This window comes from Anolis carolinensis, chromosome 5, assembly GCF_035594765.1.
Source record: "Anolis carolinensis isolate JA03-04 chromosome 5, rAnoCar3.1.pri, whole genome shotgun sequence".
In the NCBI taxonomy this organism is placed as follows: Eukaryota; Metazoa; Chordata; class Lepidosauria; order Squamata; family Dactyloidae; genus Anolis; species Anolis carolinensis.
Window position 1 is genome coordinate 45,165,168 of NC_085845.1, and position 13,441 is coordinate 45,178,608.

A 13,441-nucleotide genomic window follows, 5' to 3' on the forward strand; every position below is an offset into this window, starting at 1 on the left:
ATCCTACACACATTTGTTTTCATCTAGTTGTACTAATTTGGCCTCCCATACTTGCAAACAAATATACGTACAAGAAATCCATTATATAACACCCTATGTAAAGGAAGTCCAATGAAGTGCTACTGTGAACAAATTCAGGAAAATCCTGAATTTGGTTTTGTTTTGACCCTTGTTCTTTCTAACAATTAATTCCCATTAACAATTTGTTCCCTTTACTAATTAATGGGGGGAGGGGGTGAAACACATCTGTGATACCTTGGTGACTGGTTGTCACCAAGATTAAGAACATTAGCTCAGTATGACATGGGATTTTTTCCCTTCCTTATGACAGTCTTTCAGTTTAGAGGCGAGATGCACATGAAGACACGCACATGCACACACAAAGCACTATTTCAGTATCTACTGCCAAAATGCTATGAATACCAAGCTGATTAACAGCACAGTGTTTAATATACTGCATAGCAATCTACAGACCTTAGTTTGCATCTTTAGCTGTATCATGAACAAATAGGCATGTTTTTTCCAAAGAAGGAAGCCTACAAAGGGGTTGCGACATATGGAATGATACATAACAGTTTTCCCCCCAAAGCGCTCACAAAATTCTCTCCTACTACTTGCGTGCTCCAGACAATGAATGTGAGCTTCATTGGCATTTTAAAGCATCTGTTAAATGCACCATCATTGTAACCTACTTAAAGGAAGACATGGAGCTCCCTTATTTGGGTACAGCAAATGACATCTCGCCAACTTACTTTTCCAACAGACCACCGCTTGAGATCACAACGGTTACATTCATTTGAGATGTCAGAGACAGTCAGGGGCATGCCAGGTAAAGCCTTATAGGTGTTTTGGGGGAAACCTGCTGTGCTTCTCAGAAGAACTAAAGACGGCTCTAAGATGTTCCGCAAGAAGGAAGATTAAGGAATAATCAGCTTCGTATTCTTGCCTTTGGGATTGGTTGAGAGTAAAGACAAAGGTCTACCCAGAGGAAAAGTGCTCTTACCATACATTAAGGGAACCACTGACCGCATAGGGAAGCTGATGAAGAAACACAACCTACAAAGTATATACAGACCCACTAAGAAAATCCAACAAATGCTATGTTCAGCAAAAGACAAGAGGGATCCTCTCACCTCTGCAGGAGTCTACTGTATACCATGCAGTTGTGGACAAGTCTACATAGGGACCACCAAATGCAGCAGCATTACCCAGACACGAATCAAGGGACACTGCAGACTACCTCAGCCAGAGAAGTCAGCCATAGCAAAGCACTTGATGAACCAACCTGGACACAGCATATTATTTGAGAACACAGAAATGCTGGACCACTCCAACAACCACCATGTCAAATTGCACAGAGAAGCCACTGAAATCCACAAGTATGTGGACAATTTCAACAGAAAGGAGGAAACCATGAAAATGAACACAATCTGGCTACTAGTATTACAAAAACTCTAAAATCAGAACAATAAATAAAGAACAAGAACAACACTCTGAAAACAGAAATTCCACACATGAAACAATCAGGGACAGCTAACACCTCCAAACAAAGGATTCCCGCAGGCAGGAAGCAGCCAGGCCTTGAAGCTGCAAGGCTTTTCAATGTTAATCAAGGTGATTAATAGCAGCATTCACAAACAAGAGTTTTTTTTCTCCCACCCTGGTCATTCCACAGACATATAAACCTCCCTTGCCTAGTTTCCAACAGACCTCACACCCTCTGAGGATGATTCTCATAGATGTGGGCGAAACGTCGGGAGAGAATGCTTCTGGAATATGACTATACAGCCAGGAAAACTCACAGAAACCCAGTGATTCCGGCCATGAATGCCTTCGACAACACAGCGTAAGGAATAATCAGCCTTTGGGACTGGTTCAGAGGTTGGTTGGTTGGTTTGTTTTTGGCAGGCTGGTGAGTTCTTCCCAATCCCCTTCACCAGCAGAGTGGCGGTTCACTTCGCTGGAGAGCCTTTCCCTCTCGCCTGACCCTCTGCCCAAACTAGGAAGGCGGCGTTGCCCGCTCCTTGCCAAAGACCCGCAGGATTTCAAGGCGACCGCCTAGTAAAACTAATCCTGCCTGGTCTGCGCTAGTCTCGGCTCAGGCGTCCGCAGGAGGAAGAAAGGGCAGGCGCCTGCCATCCGCCGCAATCCAGGCGCAGAGAAACTGAACTGGAGCAGGGAAAAGAAAGGGGGGGACCACGCAATGGAAGGGGAGCCTCAGGATCCCCTTCCTTCCTTCCCTTCCCACAAACCAGGAGAAAAAAAAAACTCCAATCCTTTGTGAAGGGGAACATCACAACACAGAGGTCCTAATTAAGGACACCAACAGCTCCCCCCCCCCCCCATATTGTCCAGTGCGGCAAATGGAAGACCCCATATACTTTACATCCAAACCGCCGCCAAAGTCGCACCTGCCGCAGCCTCTGCCTCTTTCCGGCGAGCTGCAACAGGGAGAAAACTTGAAAGAAGAGGAGGAGGAGGAGAGTTTCGCCTCAGACGGTGGCGAGGAGCGCAGCAAGAACAACAACAACAACAACGCACCCGCCACTGTTTCCCTCAAGTGCCTTTGCTTCCCCCCCCCCCTCTCTCTCTCTCTTCCTCCTGCTTCCCAGAAACTCCTGGAAGCTGGCAAGAGTCGGCAAGGTTTGGGGCGCGTCCTTACCTGGCTGCTTTTGGTTTCCCCGTGAAGGCGAGGCGGAGGAAAAGGAGGAGGAAGCGTTGGGAGCAGGGCTGCCTTCCCGGTCGGTGGCCCTCGCAATGACTCTGTCGCCTCGCGCTCTCCGGGGCTATTTATAGTCCGCCGCTTCGAGCCACGGGCGGGAAAGAGGCGCAGCAGAGAGGCGAGGCGCCTTCGCCAGCCAGCCAGTCCGTCCGCCTGCCCGTCCTTCGCGAGTGGCCCGCCTCGCCTCGCCCCAGGCAGCGGGGCGCCGGGGAAACAGGCAGGCGCGTCCCTCCGCGCCGAGTCCCCGCCTCCTCCCTTCTCCTCCTCCTCGCCCTCCCCTCTCTCCCGCCACTTCCGACAATGTCACCGCAGACCCCGGGAGGCTCCCGAGCGGAGCAGCAGCAGCAGGAGAAGCAGGAGGAGGAGGAGGAGGAAGGCAGGCAGGCAGGCGCGCGCACTCACTCCCGGAGCGACAGCGCGAGTCAAAGGGCGCACGCGCTCCAGGAGCCCCGCGCTGCCTCGCCACCCCGCTCCTCGCTCGGTCTCTCTCTCTCTCTCGCTCTCTCCGGCACCGCTCAGAGGTGACCCACGGTGGCCGGAGAGAGAAACAGAGAGACACACACACACAAGCATGCCGTTCGCCTCCCGAGGCCCAGAGGGAGCCCAGCGCCCTTGGAAAGGCAGACCCACCACGGGACAAGCAGGCATGGCAAACTCCCCACCTCCAACTTCGAAAGGTTGGGTCCTTGAGAGTTCTTTCCCCCCCCCCCCCCTTTGGAGGATTTTTTTTTTTTTTTTTTTTACAGTTACCTGGCCTGCCACCGTGAAACAGAAAGCTGTGCACATGCAGCTATGGGCAAGTCTACATAGGACAAGTCTACATGTAGACTTGTCCATAGCTGCATGTGCAGTAGCCAAAGGAGGGGGGGGTTCAACCCCCCCCCCCAAGTTTTCAGGTTTTAAAAAAACCTCATGAATTTTAACTGATTAACCAAATCCCCAGGAGCCCTGGTGGCAAAGTGCGTTAAAGCACTGAGCTGGAGACAGAAAGGTCCCAGGTTCAATCCCCGGGAACAGCATGAGTGGCCGCTGTTAGCTCAAGCTCGTGCCAACCTAGCAGTTCGAAAACATGCCAATGTGAGTAGATCAACAGGTACTGCTCCGGCGGGAAGGTAATGGCGCTCCATGCAGTCATTCCGGCCACATGACCTTCTAAGCTCTTCGGCTTAGAAATGGAGATGAGCACCAACCCCCAGAGTCAGACATGACTGGACTTGACGTCAGAGGAAAACTTTTACCAACCTAACCAAATCCCCATGAGGGTCCACTGAAGTTTATTTATTTATTTATTTACAGTATTTATATTCCACCCTTCTCACCCCGAAGGGGATTCAGGGCTGATCACAGTACACATATAAGGCAAACATTCAATGCCATAACATAGAACAGACACAGGCACCAGGCTGGCCTTGAACTCATGACCTCTTGGTCAGAGTGATTTGTTGCAGCTGGCTGCTAACCAGCCTGCGCCACAGCCTGGCCTATCTGTCTTGAGTGTCCACTGAAGTTTATCCATGGTGCCTGATTTATAAATTATTTTGCATTATGGAACTACTCTTTATGATTCACTAAAAAAAAGTTTCAACAACCCCCCCCCCCCCCCATTTTTTTCCTGGCTATAGCCCTGAGCCCAGCACCTTTGAAATACCAAGGAGGCATGGCAAACTCCCCGTCTGGACTCCGAGGCCCCATTCGCACAGCTAAATAAAATCCCACATTTTCTGCTTTGTACTGGAATATATGCAATGTGGACTCTGATAACCCAGTTCAAAGCAAATAGAGTAGAGTCTCACTTCTCCAACATAAACAGGCCCGGCAGAATGTTGGGTAAGCGAAAATGTTGGATAATAAGGAGGGATTAAGGAAAAGCCTATTAAACACCAAATTACGTTATGATTTTACAAATTAAGCACCAAAACATCATGCTGTTGTTTATTCAGTCAATCGTTTCCAACTCTTCATGACCAGCCCACACCAGAGCTCCCTGTTGACCGTCGCCACCCCCGGCTCTTTCAAGGATACCATCCATCTATCTTGCCCTTGGTCGGCCCCTCTTCCTTTTTCCTTCCATTTTCCCCAGCATCATTCTCTTATCCAAGCTTTCCTATATTCTCATTATGTGGCCAAAGTACTTCATCTTTGTCTCTAATATCTTTCCTTCCAGTGAGCAGCCAGGCATTATTTCCTGGAGGACGGACTGGTTGGATCTTCTTGCGGTCCAAGGCACTCTCAGGATTTTCCTTCAGCACCAAAGTTCAAAAGTGTCTATCTTCCTTCGCTCAGGTGAAACATAATATTTTACAACAAATGGACAGAAAAAGCAGTTCAATACATGATAATGTTACGTAGCAGTTACTGAATTTACAAATTTAACACCAAAACATTGCAATGTATTGAAAACATTGACTACAAAAACAGACAGAATTGCATAAAATAAAGACAGTATTGCATAAAATGAATTTACTGTAACAACATTGTCAGAAGTTAAATCTGTAAAAAGTTCAGTCCTGTGAAGATTTTTTAAAAAATCTGTGATTCTTGCTTGCCTAGAGAAACAGCTGTGGAGCCGGGCAGGAGGCAGACTGAATTGGATAATACAAAACATTGGATGAGCGAAGGTTGGATAAGCAAGACTGGGGGATTTTCTGCCTCGATGTTCTGAATTATATGGCTGTATGGAAGGGCATGGAGAGGTTGGGTCCTTGAGAGTTCTTTTTTCCCTTGGAGGAGTTTGTTTCAGTTTTTTGACAGTTACCTGGCTTGCCACTCTAAAACAGAAAGCTAAAGTTTAGATACTAAACTAAAGTTTAGATGGAATCTATTTCTTGTGACAATGGTTATCATATTACTTGCTGGATTTCTCATCGCCAACTTAAGCATCCTCCTTGAATCTGTCCAATATGGCAGCGATTGGGACATCTTATTTGAGTGATAGTTGAACACCTATCTGATATTTTGATTCAGGTTGAGCATCCCTTTTTCAGCATCCCAAAATTTGAAGTATTCTAAAAACCAAAACTGTCCACATGAGTAGTTGAGATAATGACACCTTAACTTCTAATGTTTCAGTATACACAAATTCTGTTGCAGGCCCAATATTATTTAAAAAATTGTATGAAATTACTTTCAGGCTTTGTATGAGGTGCATATGAAGCTTAAATGAATTTCATGTTTAAACTTGGGTCCCATCTTCAAGAGCTTATAGGTATTATATGCTTATAGGTATTCTAAAATAAAAATTTAGAATCCAGAAAAAGCATTTCTAGTCTCAAGCATTTCAGATAAGGAGTACTTAACCTGTTTTATAAAATAACAGCACCCTCTTGTGACACATTTTGCTGCCTGGGGGCTCCACCTCACCCTGTCTACCAGTTGGTAAGCCCTGTCACAGAAAATCTTCCTCGAGGTAAGCTTGTGTACAGCAAATGAGCAAAGGTTCTCAGTGTGCTGCCTTGGAAACAAAAATACCTCAAACACATGCTCTGCACATATGAATCTGCACCGAGGGACTGACTAATATTTCCAGAATGTAATGATCTTGTAGGAGATGTTGCCAGGCCAAAATTTCCAGAAAGAAATATTCCACTGAGGATTATTACAGATGTAATTTTTTTTCCTATGGTAGTAAGCATTACTTTAAGGCGGGTTCATATCAATACCATGCTTCTTGAACATTTCTTACGGTGGCACTTCCACAGTGAAACATTGCTAGTGCGCACTGTTCCTTCCATAGAGAAAACGTTGCAGCTTTCACAGATGTTATGCCTGTCCTCACAACAGCTGGCGGTGTGTGTAGAGAAAGCCCTACTATTATGGAGAACACACGGACTTTGTGGGGTGGGATCTGATCCTATTTGTTGAACTGTGGCTCTCCATGCAAATGTGTCATTGTGGAAAATTGAGGTCAATTATGCAGAAACATTTTGTAATATGCAAAATAGAAGAGGGCAGGGAATTCATATGTTTACCATGTGACATATACCACCCATTAGTAGTAGGGGAACGTTTGACCTTTTAGATATTGAACCACACTCCAAAATGTCATAGGATGCAACCAAAGCAGTTAAAGTTTAATGATGGTGTCATAGACATGTTAGCTGTCAGACTCTCAGAGCTGTAGTCCAAAAAAGTAATGTTTCCATGCTCTGATTTTGATATCTGCACAGAACAAAGAGGTTGTATGAGATAGGGAATAAGCTCAGAAGTGTTTAAAGCACTATAGGCAACCCTGCTTTAAAATTTTAAATGGCACTCCTGACATTGCCAAAAGGGAAGAGAGCAAGCAAGAAAGTCTACTTGAAAGAAATGACTCGTTGAGCACTGAATCCTCAAAGAAGAAAAGCAGTTCTTCCAACTCCCAATGGTATGGGCAAGGATGAGACTGTTTGTAGCCCTACAGAGGATGGCAATTAAATATTTTATATCCCACTCTATATCCAAAGAGTTCAAAAGAACCCTACAATAAAGTCAATACACACACACACACACACACCCCAATAAAAACGATATACATTCTAAATCATGTTTAACAATTTAAAATACATTAAAATGATGGACATGTGCAAATTAGATGAAAACACTAGAGAACCCAAATGCTCTAATAAAAAGCTGTGATCTAATTTGGTGCTTAAATGTAGGTGGAATCCATACCAAACCAGCCCTAAGGGGAGAGCTTTTTGCCACTTCATCACACAATCTATAGCTCCAATTCAATGGACACAGAGCAGAGACTCTCCAGTGGAGCTCAATCCTCTGGCAGACAAGTATTACGAGAGGCACTAAACCAAGTCCTAAGCCATTTAGAGCTTTACATTTTATCCCCAGAATATTCAGTGAGTATGGTTCATCAGACAGTTCAACAGCATAACCAATTATAAGAAATGCTGGAAACTACAGTTCAACATCTGTAGGGTGACATGATCCACATATTTCATGGAGTGAGAAAAAGTAGCTGAATTTTTTATCATGTCAGAAGTGACTTGAGAACACACTGCAAGTCGCTTCTTGTGTGAAAGAATTGGCCGCCTACAGAGATGTTGCCCAGAGGATGGCCAGCTATATTACTGGGAGGCTTCTCTCATGTCCCCGCAAGCTAAAGCTGACAGACGGAAGCTCACCCCTCTCACAGATTAGAACCAGCAACCTTCAGGTCAGCAACCCAACCTTCAGGTCAGCAGTTCACATTACCCATTGCGCCACTACGGCTTCTTACTATCTGAATAGTAAGAAGAGAGATGGGACAGAGAAGTAACAGAGATAGTCCTACCATTTGGCCAAGTAAGGCAACCATGTCAAATAGCAGATTTTGGCTGTGTCACCTAAGAACAGCAAACTGTAAATTAATTAATATTTTGCTATTATATTTTTAATACTAGGTAAAAAAGTCCTCGTGAGATTTTCTGCATCATGCACCAACATGATGTGAGCAGCTTTGGGCATTATATATTTTGCCTTTATTGATTGCAGGACACTTGGTTGTTGTGTGTCTTCAAGTGGCCGAGCTATCACAGGATTTTCTGTAGATGAGTTTGTGTGATTAGATGCTCTCCAAAGTTGTAGTTCAACACTGAGGGCCCTTCCACACAGCCATATAACCCAGAATATCAAGGCAGAAAATCCCACAATATCTGCTTTGAACTGGGTTGTCTGAATCCACACTGCCACATAGTTCAAAGCAGAAAAATGTGGGATTTTATTCAGCTGTGTGGAAGGGGCCTCACACTGCATTTCACACTGTCCCTGAGAGGGACAGCTAGTGGTATGTAATTGTGTGAGATACCTCCTCTATGACTTTCTCAAGATTTTGGTGTGCCACATGTATGGCTGGGAGCTCCAGCCTTTCCATCTCTGAAATCTTTTTTTATCCTTGCTACAACTATAATTTCACCAAATTACTGCTTACAGCATCATGGACTAGGTTTCCAGGATGTGATATTGACAGTTCGGGAAGTTATTAGAATGGATAATTAAACTGGCTGCTTATCTGCTTCATGCAGTTGACAGTAGTTAATATATAACTAGAGAAATGCCTGTCATTATGATGGGTGAAGGTTAAAGAAGAGGTCTTGGAAAACTGTAGAAATTGAGTACACATGCACTCATACACAGTGCAAAGGAATGCCTTTCAGCTGAGTTTAAGCCACACAATTTCAAAGGTCCAACAATTTTGCCAGCTGTGGGCTGCCAACCTTTTCTTTTTTCCTTTAGCAGTAACCTGGAATGAAGAATTGTAAAGCCTCTGCCATTATATTTTGTGTTAAAGGGACAGGACCGGGACAGGAAAGTAGTTGGCAACCCTATCAACTGGAGGAAGAGAAATCTTTCTTCCCCAGACACTGCCATATAACCCAGCATATCAAGGCAGATAAGCCACAATATCTGCATTGAACTAGGTTTTCTGAGTCCAAACTGCTATATAATCCAGTTAAATGTGGATTTTATACAGCTGTGTGGAAGGGGCCTAAATAGCCATCTGTAGGACTGTGTTAATATGTGATTTTTAAAAAGGAGCAAAAGAGTTATTCTGTGTGTGTGTGTGTGTGTGTGTTAATGTTATGTATGTGTAATTATAAACATAATTGATTTATGTGCGTGAAAGAGAGAAAGTATGCAATAAAACAGATAGAACAGTTACTGATATCTTCAGAATTCCTTTAATCACTCGTAGGATTAGAATTCTATATATGATTTGATCTCCTAATTAGTTTTTCCCATGTGAAGATTATCCTTAAAACCCTAAATTAAGCAAAGCAAGCAATTTTAATAAACAACAAACACTGATGTTTGGTTTATATGTTTTTGTTAACTTTCCACTAAACAAAACGAGAAAATGGAGAACAATATTGTGTTCTGTAGTAAATGCAAGCACTGGGGACTTGGGTGTTTTGCCATTGCCATTGTATACTCATTTATTTATTTATTTGATATCCTACATTTCTCTCTAAACAGACTCCAATGCAGTGCTATTCTATTGACCTTTTCAAAAAACATTGCTTAGTTCATTTTTTTGCCATTCTAATTGTGTGCATATGCTTTCTTCTGAAGTAAAGATTCTATCGTGTTTTGGAAATGTGAGATTTAGCCCATTCTACACTGCCATATAAAATCCAGATTATCTACTTTGATAATCTGGATTATATGGCAGTGTAAACTCAGATAATCCAGTTCAAAGCAGATAATGTGGATTATCTACTTTGATAATCTGGATTATATGACAGTGTAGAAGGGGTCTAAATAATCTAGTTTCCCACAACAATTTGCCAATCCATTATTTGTAAATGAGAGAGTCCTTCTGCCTGTAAAATTGGGAAAGCCATACTTTGATCAAAGAAAGAACTTAAAAATGAGTATTTCTGCTTTGGCAATCTAAAGTCCATATAATGCACCATATAATGCAGTTCAATGCAGTTAAACTGCATTACGACACTGCATTATTTAGCAGTTTATACAGGACTATAGAAGGAGTGCTAGCTGCTGATGAGCCCTTGCCATGGATTTTTATGTTTCTATGCATATGTTTTGATAAAATAAGTGTTCATTTCAGTGCAACAGTGATAACAAAGTTGCTCTACCTGTTATGTTAGGAAAAAAACTGTAGTTTTTACTGCCAGATCCCACTCAGTTTGGCTCCTCCCAGACATGAATTCATTGCACAGACTTGTCCCATTCCTTATGAACAATGTATTCAAAAGGGCAGGGGGAAATGCCTGGTTTAATGTAAATAATCACATTAACTGGTGAGAAAGACATATTCCAAATATAGCAAACAGGCATGTCTCTAAGAATTGTGCTACATCATTCTAGTTTTCTGTGTTAATAGCGATAATTTTGTTCCTAATATGAAATATCTATACACATAATAAAAGTGAAAATGTGTGTGTGTGTGTGTGTCGTTGGAGTGTCCACTTACATAGATGGGATCCTGCCTCCACAAACAGCTATAGCTCCTACTACCCAGGAGACACCACTGGCCCTCCTTCTAATGACATTGCAGGTTATGGTGAGCATCATGAACATGTCCAAAAGCTCTGCCCATGTCCTCCACAAACACCATACTGCCCACCACCCAAGTGAAGGCTTTCATACAGGGACAATTTCATCCTAGATTTTATGTGCTTCTTCCACCACAGACATACTAGTGTTTCTGACTTCCTCAATTGGTGTGGAATTTGCATGACACTGCCCACTGCCTCTCCCATAACCCTTTCCTATTCTTTTCTATGGTACACAGCAAACAGAGGAATTGAGCAGCAACTGAACATACTAGAGAGGTTTGGGGAGAGAGAATTCACCATGATATATAGGAGTTGTAGGTACTGGGATATATAGTTCTCCTGCAATCTAAGAGCACTCTGAACTCCACCAACGATGGACCTGGAACTCATTTGGAACACAGAACCCTCATGACTACCAAAACATACTGGAGGTCTTTGGAGGGATTTTCTAGGATTTGTAGTTCACCTACATCCTACCCCCATGGCAACTCATCCTACTGGAGGGGTTTGAAGGGACTGACTCACTATAGTGGGAGTCATAGTTTACCCTACAGCCAGAGAGCACACTGAACCCCACCCATGATGCATCCAGAGCAAACTTGCCCAACATACCAAACTTTAAGTACTGATGGAGTTTTTTGGGTTAAGCTGGCATGATGTGAGTTGTAGTTCATCCACAACCCTATGTATTTTATACAGTTAAAAACTGTTGGTTTTTTTCTCTCAAATAACCCAGGTAATGCCGAGTACCCAAGCTAGTAGTTAATAATTGTCATACATTATGTCACGGTCCATGGACTACTTACTACACAAAATTAGCTGTTTTAGTCTCTAGTTATAATGACTTCCAAAATAAAATATGTAAAATGGCTCCTTCAACTATAAGGATTATTCATATACATCTTCAGTTTAACTAAACCTATTATCAGAACCTATAGTTAATGGAGGCCCCTAGTGGCTCCCCCTCCGCTCTGACATCGGAGCCAATCAGCGCAGAGCCAGCCGGTAGGTGGGAGGTGGGAAATTCAAAACTAGACATGTATAAAAAGTGCATGCTTTGCTATGTTATGTATCCCAGTCTATTTTTGGTGAACTATTGCAGGCTGGCATCACTTTCAGCTGAAATTAAATAAAATTCTTTGGTGGGTTCTGCTTCAACTTGGTGAGTTATATTCTGGAAATTATTGGCTTCTATTCTCACCAGGTCTAACCCACAGCTTGGATCTCACTATCCAATGCTGCTCTAAATTGCTCTACAACAATAGGAGAAAGGGCAAAGCAAACTGCTGTGGAGCTTTTATGAAAACTTTACTGCGGGGGGGTGGGGGGGTCAAACTCATTTTCCCTGAAGACCAAAACATCCTGAGGGTTTTCTTCAGAGAGTCACTAAATTCATGGACAGTGAATCTGTGGATACTGAGTGACAACTATCTATTCATCTATCTATTTATCTATATATATCACAATGGTTGTAGCTCATTAGTTTTTACCCGATTTGGGTCTCCAGATATTATTGGACAACTGCCATCCCTTTTGATTATCCACCATGCAGACTGGAGATAATGGGAATTGCAGTCCAATAGCACTTGTGGTTCTGAGGATGGAGAAAGGTTACAGAACATTTTAAAGTCAGACATCATAGCTATAATCTTGTATCTTAATTCAAACCACACTATCATTACTAAACAGATCAAACTGTAGCATTCCAGATGTGTATCACAACTCCCATCAGCTCTCGTCATGATGTCTAATGATGAAGAATACAGGAGTTGTAGTCCAGCATTTGGAGGAGAGCCACATAAAGTGACATGGCAGGCAGGATTCGGCCTGTGGGCCTTGAATTTGAAACATATGCCTTACTGCAGTATCCAGGCATGCAGTCCTTTGTGAAATCTGTGGTCTCTCGTTGCACTTTTTATGACAATCTGATTTAGTGGGTGATAAAACTACAAATTTCATTCATGGCATTATATTGCACAAGTATCGTTTGGTAAAAATGTAAGATAAGCTGTTGTGTTATTACTGGAAACTTAGATATTACAGCAATAATAGGAAACATATCCAAACAATTTCCAAGATTTTATTGCTGATTGGGTACCTCTGTGCTTCCTTCCTTCCAATATTCAGTCAGATTAAGACTGTAAATGCCTCTATAAAATCCCTTAAAATGCAGTAGACTGGTTTGAAGAAAAGCGGGGTCCAAAGTCAATCACCATGCTGGGTCAGAGCCAAGCAGTCAAACTAAAATAGTGCAGGCAGATTAGACATGAAGCTAAGGGGCTAAGATCCAAACCAAAGGCAAGCAGTGTTGAGAAATGGGAGTTCAAATAGGAAACATGTCAATGAATCAATTTAAGTTTAAAACAGTTCTGGACCACTATATGAATCAACTTCATAACAGCAGTTTACAAGCGTTAAAAATAGACCAGAAAATAGTAGTTAAAATCAAACCCAGTAGAGTAGTAGTAATTCCTGAAGGTCAACTGCAACAATCCAGTTTCTGTCTGCTTTCAAGAAGTAGGGAGGAAGTTATTTGAAATGCTGATAATGGTGCTCCTGAATAATAAAAGCCTCATTCTTACTAATGCTGGTCTCCCACCCTCCTAGTGGAACTTGAAACAGTGACTTATTGGCAGATTTCTAGTATTTAAGTACTTTATTTATTTATTTAAATTTTCTTGGTGACACCAGTGGCACCCCACCACTAGCCTCACAGTTGTCACAA

At 42.8% G+C, this 13,441-nt stretch overlaps 1 protein-coding gene across 5 annotated transcripts in view; it reads right to left on the bottom strand.

Moving 5' to 3' along the window:
* Positions 1-3,132, bottom strand: part of inpp4b (inositol polyphosphate-4-phosphatase type II B) — a 313,356-nt gene extending 310,224 nt beyond the window's left edge. For 3 of the 5 annotated variants that reach the window (XM_062980903.1, XM_008111862.3, XM_062980901.1), the window contains exon 1: positions 2,663-3,122. The gene's annotated coding sequence lies outside the window, so the exon portion shown is untranslated. Of the gene's footprint in view, positions 1-1,802; positions 2,039-2,662 lie in introns of those variants that run through there. The other 2 variants (XM_008111861.3, XM_062980902.1) reach the window with 2 other exon arrangements.
* Positions 3,133-13,441: the final 10,309 nt, after the last annotated feature.